The 10,563-nt window shown below is 46.4% G+C and overlaps 1 protein-coding gene across 1 annotated transcript in view; it reads left to right on the top strand.

Annotated features, from left to right (window-relative positions):
* The first annotated feature begins 425 nt into the window (after nt 1-425).
* The window catches only part of TIAM2 (TIAM Rac1 associated GEF 2), a 119,015-nt gene continuing 108,877 nt past the window's right edge, over nt 426-10,563 (top strand). Inside the window, exon 1 of the mRNA XM_080663529.1 lies at nt 426-509. The gene's annotated coding sequence lies outside the window, so the exon portion shown is untranslated. The remainder of the gene's footprint in view (nt 510-10,563) is intronic.

Raw genomic sequence — 10,563 nt, 5'->3', positions numbered from 1 at the left:
GTTTCCACTGCTTCCTCCCATTTGAATGAAGCTCAGTGAGAGCAGAGATTTTCTTATTCACTGTTCTACCCCCACCTCTGGACTAGTGGATTGATCAGAGTAGGATGTCTGTCTGTCTGTCTGTCCATCCATCATCCCCTGTCCTTCCTCTTCCTCCCTCCCTCCATGTATCTATCTACAAAATGGCTTGGTCATATGAAGTTATTGGATGAAGCAGTAAGTCTGCTTTCCGGTTAGGATGTGGGAAGACCCTCAGATTTCCTCTAGCGCTAATGACTTAACCCTTGATTTTTCTTCCTGACGCTCCCTTTTTGTATCAAACACAAGACATGGCAGAATGCTGAGAAATTGAACTTTCGTTACAAAATTCTAATTCTGAGGCACTGTTTCTCACCCCATCTGTGTTTTTGTTTTCTGTTGCCAGGGCTTTGAATCACGAAGAGACCTCTTCAGCCAGCGCATCCTGCATAAATGAATGGGTCCATAGTGTCACCCACACGCCTCTAGGGGTAAGTTCCAGGCACTCGGGCATCTCCAAGGCCTTACTACTTGTCAGTCTGTACGTCCTCTGAGTCTGCTTCCCATGTACCTCTGCTCACTGCTCTTTGTATGCGGACCTGCGTGGGGCAAGCCACAGTGCGCTGCTCGGGTGCTGGTAGCCGCGGCGCCTGCAGGGAATGGGCCGCCGAGTCCGAGTGGCTTATTCCAAAGGCACTTTGATGGGACGGGGCTGGTGATCCTCGCTGTGCGGAAGGCTGCATGCCCTCCCCTCTGGGAGCCGCGGCCAGAAGGACTCCCCTCTGCCTCCCTACGTGCCCAGGACTGATAGAGCCCGCACTTGAACTCCAAACCCACTAGCAGCACCTGCCGAAGAGCACATCTGAGAGAGTGTCATTTCTGGCCGGAGTTGTAGGCTCAGGGAAGCTCAGGAGACGCGGATCGGAACCCACCGAGGAAAAGCAGATGCCACCGAGGCTGTTGAGGCTGTTCGTGCTGGCTGGGACGTGTTGGGAGAAGGCCTGCTGGTGATGCAGGTTAAGGGCTAAAGCAGGCCCGCCCGCCAGTTTGCAGGGCAGCGATTGGAATGGGTGCAGGTGCTGGTCCGGAAGTGTGTGCGGTGTCTGCAGTTCACGCTGGCTTTGCTGACACAGAGACACGCACAAGCTCTCCAGGCAGCCGCGGGCCCGTCTTTCCCGGCTGCTTCCTGTCCTTCTCAGCTCCAGGGGCTGCCTCCGAGAGACCGTCTCCACAGCCACCGGCCTCCACGCCACTGTATTTTCTTTCTCTGCCAAGTGCTTGTCCCTGCCTGATGGGTTCTCCCTTGTGGATTGCTCTGCCTGTCGCCCTCCCTGGAGCAGACGTCCCGCAGTCACGGGACTCTGGTCCGCCTTGTCCTCACGTAGCGCCACAGCCCACCAGCGTCTGGTCCAGCAGGTATTTTTTGTCTAAATATGTAATGAGTTTAAACAGCTAAACGAAGCTACTGCACGCGGTACTCAGTGTCACCTGGCGAGAAATTTGTTCACACCAGAGGAGATACTCAAGATTCATGATTTCTTTTAAAATATTTTTCAGGATTTAAAGTTTTCCTGTGTTATTGTTGGCATCAGAAGTTGTGCAAGCTGGTGGGCTTCTGGACGGTTCTAGGATAATTTAAATGTCCTTAAAACAAGTCTGCCTTTAACATTGGAAAGTTTTCCATAAAAGCGGTATTTTCAGTGTTTCTTAAAAATTCTGCATTCCCAGGGGGAGCTGGGGGGCCGCCGGCCCCTGTGGATGGTCACGCAGAACCCCCAACACGGAGTTTTTTCATTTACCTAATTTGTTTTCCTTACGGTAGAATTAGGAGAAAACTGAAAAAGTTGCCTCTACTTCTGTATTAGTAGTGGAAAAACTAAAGATATTTTTGCAGAGTCTCATATTTCAAGAAAAACGGAACAGAGAGTGTGTTGTGTGCTGAAGAATGCTTGCACACATTTAATTGGCAAGCAAATGGGTTCTGTTTCTTAAGAGTACAGCCCTCAGGCCTGCGCGCTCACACACTTCCAGCAGCCTCGGAGCTGTGTGACTGGCCCCCTCTCTGGACAGTAAAAATTCCTCTCTATGTTCAGACACAATTCTTCTGCTTTTATTTTAGGCCATTTTCTCTCTTTCAGCAGCAAAATCCCTCTCCTTCCCGAAGATCAATTGTTGGGTCTCCTGGCTCCGTGACCTGGGGACAGTGTGTGATTTGCACACGCATGTGTACTCTGGAATGAGGTTGCACTCTGCCTTCTCCAGGGGACCCCCAATGCTCCCTAGACTTTCTGGCACCAAACAGATGAGGGTGTGTCACCTCATGTACTCTGGGTGGGGTTACCCAGGGACCGTGCTTTTCGCCTGCAGAGGCACAGACTGACATCTTGGGACTCTCTCGTGTGCATTTGACTTAAGATTTAAAACATTCTTAATAAAAGCTTTCCTTTAAGGGAGCTTTCACTCAGTAGGTCATTATATCCCAATTAAGTACATTTTGACAATTTACAATTACTGACAGTGTATAAAATCCTAAGTTCTGAAATTAAATACAATGGCTTATAATAAGTAAAGGTAATGTTTTATATAAATGATAAAATTCATATTAAAAATACAATGTGCTTTTGTTTGTTTATTCTGTGTTACAAGGGTCCTGCCTTCATGGTGAAGATAAACTGGGAGGGAGGGAGGGAGGGAGGGAGGGAGGGAGGGAGGGTTAGGAGGGAGGGTTGGGAGGGAGGTGGGGGGAACCAGGAAAGCTGGCTTTTGCTGTTTGTAGGGTGACTGGCTGGAGGAGGGGAGAGGGGTGTGTGTTGATAACGATGGAAAGACTGGACCTAATTAGTGGAGTGATTTTAGGATGGCTCATTGGAAGTCCCTGATTTGAAGGCGTTCTCATCTATCAATTGGCTAACAGCGGAATGCGCTCCCTAAGGGGGCCATGAGCTTCCCGTCACTCGGTGTCTTTAGGTGGACCAGAGCGGCCCGTCTGTCAGGCTGCTGTGGGGCGTCTCAAATTAGAAGCAAGATTGGGCCAGATAGATGACCTCCACCGCCTCTTTTGAAAACTCAGATCTAATTATTCTAGGAATTAAACTGATTAGGAACCTTTCAGCTTGAGCAGTTTCACTTCAGTTTATAAAAAGAAAATATTGTGAGTGGACTGAGAGGCTGACTATAACCCCTTTTAATTACATTTAGCTCAGGGCAGGTGACTTGGACTTCCTTAAACGTTCATATAACCCTTCCAACATGTTCAAAACAGATGTGCCTCGTGGCTAGTATTTATAAGCCAGAATTTTATAAGCATATTCCCTAAATCACATTTTTCTACTGAAAATTTTCATTTTACCTTAGCTGAAACTCATTTTGTAGTTTTATTTTTGGTAGCATGAATTTTAATATGAATTTTTTTCATTTATATAAAACATTACCTTTACTTGTTATAAACCATTCTATTTAATTTCAGAATTTAGGATTTTATACACTGTCAGTAATTGTAAATTGTCAAAATGTACTTAATTGGAATATAATGACATACTAAATAAAAGTTCCTTTAAAGGAAAACTTTTAAATCTTAATTTTTATGTCATTTAATATTTGCTCATTCTTGCAAAAGGAATGAACTGGTCATTTGGTTAAATTATTGGGGGCTGCTTGTTATGTAATGTAAGGTACCACTTGGGCTTTATAAATATTTGTGCCATAGAATCCCTCATTTTCATTAAAGGTTTTCTGTACCTGTTTGATGACTTTGATGCTTAGGAAAAGGATGATGAAATTTAGATTTTCTGTGGCTTCAAAGCAGTGCTTACCATGCTAGGGTCGCGTTTTGAATTCTATAAAAGTTGCTGTTGATATACAAGATGCTTGGCCATGGGCTGTTCGGGCATTTTCTAGAGGCCAAGCAGCTTGTATGTGAGAACAGCTGGGATTTTAAGCAGAAACTGTGGAAGTTTTGCTCCGTCGGCACAGACAACACGTGCCGGCTTGTTGTAAACAAAGGGGCTTAAGAGGCTCTGTCACTAGATATCGACCACAGCAGGCCCTGTCCTGCCTTTCACCGCTCCACCGTCGCCAACGTCACTGCCACCTCTCACTCACCCACTCACCCACCTATCCACTCACCCACTCACTCACCCACCTACCCGCTCACACACCCACCCACTCACCCACCCACTCACCCACTCACCCACCCACTCACTCACTCACTCACCCACCTATCCACTCACCCACTCACTCACTCACCCACTCACCCACCTATCCACTCACCCACTCACCCACCTACTCACTCACCCACCCACTCACCCTCCCACCCACTCACCCACCCACTCACTCACTCACCCACCCACTCACTCACCCACTCACTCACCCACTCACTCACTCACCCACTCACTCACCCACCTATCCACTCACCCACTCACCCACCTACTCACTCACCCACCCACTCATCCACCCACTCACCCATCCACTCACTCACCCACTCACTCACCCACTCACCCACCCACCCACCCACCTACTCACCCACCCACTCACCCACTCATTCACTCACCCACCTACTCACTCACCCACCCACTCACCCACTCACTCACCCACCCACTCGCCCACTCACCCAACCACTGGCCCGCTCACCCACTCACCCACCCACCCACCCATTCACTCACTCACCCACCCATTCACCCACTCACCCACCGACCCACCCATTCACCCACTCACTCACCCACCCACTGGCCCGCTCACCCACTCACCCACCCACTCACCCACTCACTCACCCACCCTCCCACCCACTCAACCCACTCACTCACTCACTCACCCACCCATCCACCCACACACTCACCCACCCACTCACTCACCCACCCACTCACCCACGCACTCACCCACTCATTCACTCACCTACTCACTCACCCACCCACTCACTCACCCACCCACTCACTCACCCACCCACTCACCCACGCACTCACCCACTCACTCACTCACCCACTCACTCACCCACCCACTCACTCACCCACTCACTCAACCCACTCACCCACCCAACCACCCACTCACTCACTCACCACCACGGGGTATTTATTGGGCATTCGCCATGTGCCAGGTACTGGTTAAAGTAGAAGGCTTACCAGTAAACGCTTTAAACAAGATGCCTGCTTTATGGAGTTTACATTTGCAGGCAGGCCTTGTGTTAAACAATCTACATGTGTTACTTTACTTAATTCTTACAGCAACCCTGTGAGGCAGGTAAATGATTCCTATTTTACAGATTAAGAACCTGAGAAGTGAAGTGACTGGTCCAATGCCACATAGCAGGGTCTGAGGTCAGGGCAGAGGGGCTCTAACGCCTGGGCCCTGAGCTGATTTGCTGGCCCCTGGGAACATGACTGGGGGCACATGATTTGCACGTGTCAGTTGCACATTTGTGTGGGTTTCAGCCATGCGCTCTGGGGGTGAAACCTCCAAACCAGGGCAGTTTGAGGTGTGGAGGCCAGCCCTAGGCTCTCACTGTTCTCTGGGCTAGCTTGGAGCATTTGGTTTCAGAAAACAGACTTGCTAGATCTGTGCCTTGGGATGAAATGGGGAGAAAAGTTATCTCCCCAAGTCGTATCTCTGTGGATTTTAGGCATTTCACATGAATACGTATTTCTCACGCTTCATTTTCTCCTAGTATTGCCTTCACCTAGAACATTTTTCAACGGCGTAGCTCTCAAATTCCATGTTTCTGGAGCCTACGTTAAAGTATTGCTTTTCCATGAGAAATAGACTCAAGTTCGTCACCCGGGCGTGTATCATGGGTCGTTGCTCATTTGTGTAATTTTATCAAAGTGATGTGTATATTTGTGAGCGTATTTAATCTTTTGGAATCCTGTTGGGATAAATGTAATTTATATTTTAACCTTTATTTGTTATTGCTATTTTATATTTATTTATTGTTACCAAATGAAGTCCTTAGAATCGACTCAATAAAGAATTAGGTTTCACGGGACATTTTTTTTTTTTCTGTAACTTTGTGTGTTTGACTTAAAAAGTGAAGAATATGGGAAGGAGTCGAGTTTCTTGACTTTTAAGCAAAGCCATTATTTCTGACTGCTCATATTACTTCAGCAATTGTATTTTTTTAAAATACATTTTTATTTTATTGATTTTTTAGAGAGAGGAAGGGAGAGGGAGAGAGAGTTAGAAACATCAATGAGAGAGAAACATCGATCAGCCGCCTCCTGCACACCCCTTACTGGGGATGTGCCCGCAACCAAGGTACATGCCCTTGACCGGAATTGAACCTGGGACCCTTCAATCCGCAGGCCGATGCTCTAACCACTGAGCCAAACCGGTTAGGGCGGCAATTGTATTTTTAAAGTCAGTTTTTCTTATAACTGTTTATAGATTGGTACATCTTTATATTTTTATTTGAAATGGGCGTGATTGTTATCAACCCCATTTTACGGTGGAGGGGATGGGATTCAGAAGGCATCTCAGTTACTGGGAGATGCAGTGCTACGCCCGGCGGGCTGGTTTTGAAGCCTGCGATATTCCCACTACGCCCTGGGCCTATTTTTTAATTATGATTTGTGATAGCAGAGTGCAGGATACTCATGTCCTTGATTACAACTAGGTTCGCAACAGTTGTGGCTTAGTCTTGACTAGGCATGTAGTAAACATGATGTTTTAAAAGGTTTTTCGCTTTATTGAGGTATAATTGACATATAAAATTGTAAGACATTTAAGTGTACATCACGGAGCTTTTAGATTTCTACATGTATGTTATATATATATATATATATATATATATATATATATATTCATGAGAACATTACAGTTCTTTCTTAGCAGATTTTAATAATGTAATGCAGTTTGTCAGCTGTAGCCACCATGTTTCACACTGGAGCCTCAGGATGTATTAATCTCGTAGCTGAGAGTTTATACCCTTTACCAACCTGTCCCTGTTTTGCCCACCCTCCAGCCCCTGGCAACCACTTTTCTCCTCTTTGTTTCTATCAAGTTGACTGTGTGTGTGTGTGTGTGTGCGTGTGTGTGTGTGTGTGTGTGTCTGTCTGTGCACGCGCGCGGGCATGTGTGTGTGTGTTTGTGTTACATATGTCATTTCTTCCAAACCCTTTATTAAGAAAATTTGCAAAAATATAAAAAGGTTGAGAGGCTTGAACAGTGAACAATAAACTTACCACTTGAATTCTCTAATTGCTAACGTTTTGCTGTATTTGCTTTTACATGTGCCATTTTGCATTGTGTGTTTGAGGACAGGATACTCCTTAAGTAGCAATTTACATAATCCTCGGAGGTCTTTGCCCAGGAACTTAATTTTAGATGTTAACACATGTGACCTGCATTATTACTTCAGAATGAGGCATTAGATAAAGTCTAGTTTTGTGATTTGGAAGTGTGCTGGTTTTTGTAATTTTAGAATGGAGTACTAAATTGAGAGTAGTTGGGCAAAGTCTAGAGAACTTGAAAAATCTTACATAGTTTGAAACCCCAAGTGACTTGATGGACTCAGAACTAAAATTATTTGGGTGACCTCAGTGATATAAAATGGAACCAGACAATGCGAACCCATTGGCAGTGTCTGAGGAATGCTAGAAATCATTCAAATTACAGGCAGTTCTGGCATACAGAGATGGGTGTATAACATGTGTCAAAAGGTCAGAATTGTCTTCAATCTAGAAGCAGGAATAGAACAGGCCTGCAAATATTTCCATGCAGTTAATTGTTCTTCTGATAACTTTTTTAACCTTAGAAGCGTATCTCTTTAAATTTCCTTCTTCCTTCGGACATAAAAATCCCCTCCTCCTTTCATATCGAGGAGTAGTTCTTATCTCAAGGTTCTATGGAAAAAATATGCTTGTGACATGCTGGCTGATAGTTCATTTTACTTTTTGTTTGTTAATAACAGAAGTGATGTTGCTAGATCTAAGGGAACAGGAGCGCCAATGACTCAAGCATTCTTTCTTCTTCCGTATTTACCCAGAGTATATTTTAAACACACACACACACACACACACACACACAAGTGAACATTTTGGGAATTCCCATGTTTTCTGTTATGTGACTTGGCTTCCGTGGCAACCTTCTGACTTCAGTCCCGGGGGCTGTGGTTACTTGGGTGGCATGTCCTGGCTCTGCTGCCTGCTGCTGACCAGCTGTGTGACCTTGAGCAAGTCACTTAAGGTCTCTGGTTACTTATCCATAAAGAAGGGAGGGGACTGGGTTAGGCAGTGTTTGCAAGTCTACTCCAGCAGCACTAAAAACCCCTTGGTTCTGTGCTCACACTGAACTTTTTGTGGAGCTCAGATTAATTTTTATAACTAGTAGACGGATGGTCGTACTGTTTGCCAATTAAGATTAGAAAACATAGCTTCAAGCATATATTAACTACATAGAAACTGGATGAGGAAACATTCTGTGTGTGTGTATGTGTGTGTGTGTAATGATTCATTTTCATGAAGATAAGGAATTAAAAGCTTATATGTCTAAAGTAGAATCCGGTCATTAATATTAAGCATAAATCTTGTCTGTTGCATATGCAGATCCATTCACATTTTAAAAATAATGAAAATATTGCCTTAAAACGTTGTCACACGTTTATCCAGGACAACTTGAAAACTTCCGCTTACACGTGTTTTTTTTCTCTCTATAGAATATAATTTTAAAATTTTAACAACTATGGAGATAGAATTCTTTTTTTTCCATTCACGCCCGCTCCCCAATACCTAATATAAAATGATTTGGGGGCCTACTTGACATTGACGGTCTTTTATCGAAAGATGCAGCAGAACTTAAAGAACACTTGCACCCCTGGCCTGTCACCTTGTAAAAGGCCACTTAGTGCCTATTTGTGATCAACCAGTGACCTGTGGGGAGAACAAGGCCGTCAGAGCCGGCCGCTCGGCCAGCTTACAGATGGGGGCACAGAGCCTATTGTAAGTGCACGCTCGGCATTGTGCAAATCACAAAGTGATTCTGAAGGGCTGCTCTTGAGGCCGGGCTTTTATGACCGTAACATTCCGGCTGTGGTTTTGGAGACAGAATGTTTACTCCCGTTTTTAAACACAAGGATGGTAGGTGTGCATTCTTCCTGCTAGAAAGGCATGAAAAAAAAAAAAAAAAAAAAAAAAAGGCAGCTGAGGCGCCCTCCGAGAGAGTGAGCCTTTATTCAGCAGCCCCGCGCGAGCGCGTTCCTCTGGAACTTTGGTGGTGATTCTGGAATGCTATTCCAACAGCAGCCCAGTCATGGGCGAGCCTGGCGGCAGCGAGGGCCGCTCCAGGCTGTGCTGGCCGCGCGCTCCAGGCAGCCCCTGGAAAACCACTTTCTGGTGAAGGCTGCATCATACTCTCCCACCAATGGAAAAAATTGAACACGGCGAGGGCGTGTAGCTGGCAGACAAAAATACATGCAGCCTCGCACAGGATCCGCTTTTAGCTGTAACGGCCGAGCGCTGGATGTCAGACGCCGCTTCCTGCCTGGCCATGGGCAGACGGGGAGGGAGGAGGGCTCGTGCTGTGGACGGAGCCCTGGACTCTGAAACTCGCTCTGCTCACTGACAGAGTCTGAGAAACGCTGGCTGCAGCCACCCATTTGGGCGAAGGTAAGGTTACAGAGTTTATTTCCCCGCTTCTGGAGTGGAGACGGAATTTGACATGTGAGACAGAGATGTTTCTTGACATGTTCTTGGGGGCGGTAGTTCACCCTGCGCTCACTTTGCTGTGTTTTACATTATTTTGTTCGTCGGCTGCACACGTTGCTGGGCCTGGGGGGATGGGACCTTGAAATTGGGGCGTCTGTATGGTTTACACACCTACTGGTGATGTATTGCCGTTGCCCACCTCATTCTCCTAATGTATTCCCTCAAAGCGGGCGTATATATTGGGTGGATTTATTTTTGCTGCTGTCTCGAGAAAGGACCAGCTCTCAGGATGACCACGTGAAGGCATTAATGACTATCACCTTATCTTTACCAGACACGCAAGGAAGTTAAAATGTGGCAGCGTTTGTGTTCTGTAGTTTCCTGGATGTTGTATAACCTTCGTTTTGAGTTGAGTGAGCTCGACGAGTTCCTTTTCAGACTTGTGATGTGAGGTTCACTGTTTGTTCACGTTTGCCCTTAACTTTTGTCTCGAGCTTTCTGAGAAAGAAGTGGAATCCCCTGTGATCCGAGTGTGTGTGTGTGTTGGGGAGGTGGGGTACCTTGTGTAAGCAGAGTGACTGAGTCACCCCTCATCCCTCCGAAGCGGCCCATTCATTAGGCGTCTGTCCCAGCGCGGAGCCTAGCGGCCAGGACCCAGGAAGCCGGCCTGGCATGGGGCTGCCTCAGCTTTACGTTCGTTTGGCCAAGCATGTAATTCTCCGAAAATTGGTAGGTGGAGAGACAGAAATAGGGAGCTCTACTGAAGTCGCTGTAGCTTGGAGGATTATTTATAGAATTTCTGGAAAGTAAGGGCCCAGCTGCACAGCCGCTGGAGTTTCTCCTAACAAGTCAGAGCGTTTCGCTGCGGCCCGGCGTCCTCGGCCCGCTCGTGGCGATGGGGCTGTGAGTCAGCCCA

The sequence above is a fragment of the Plecotus auritus genome, assembly GCF_963455305.1.
Source record: "Plecotus auritus genome assembly, chromosome: 4".
NCBI lineage: Eukaryota > Metazoa > Chordata > Mammalia > Chiroptera > Vespertilionidae > Plecotus > Plecotus auritus.
Note: the sequence above shows the minus strand (reverse complement) of the source record. Positions and strands in the feature narration are given on the sequence as shown.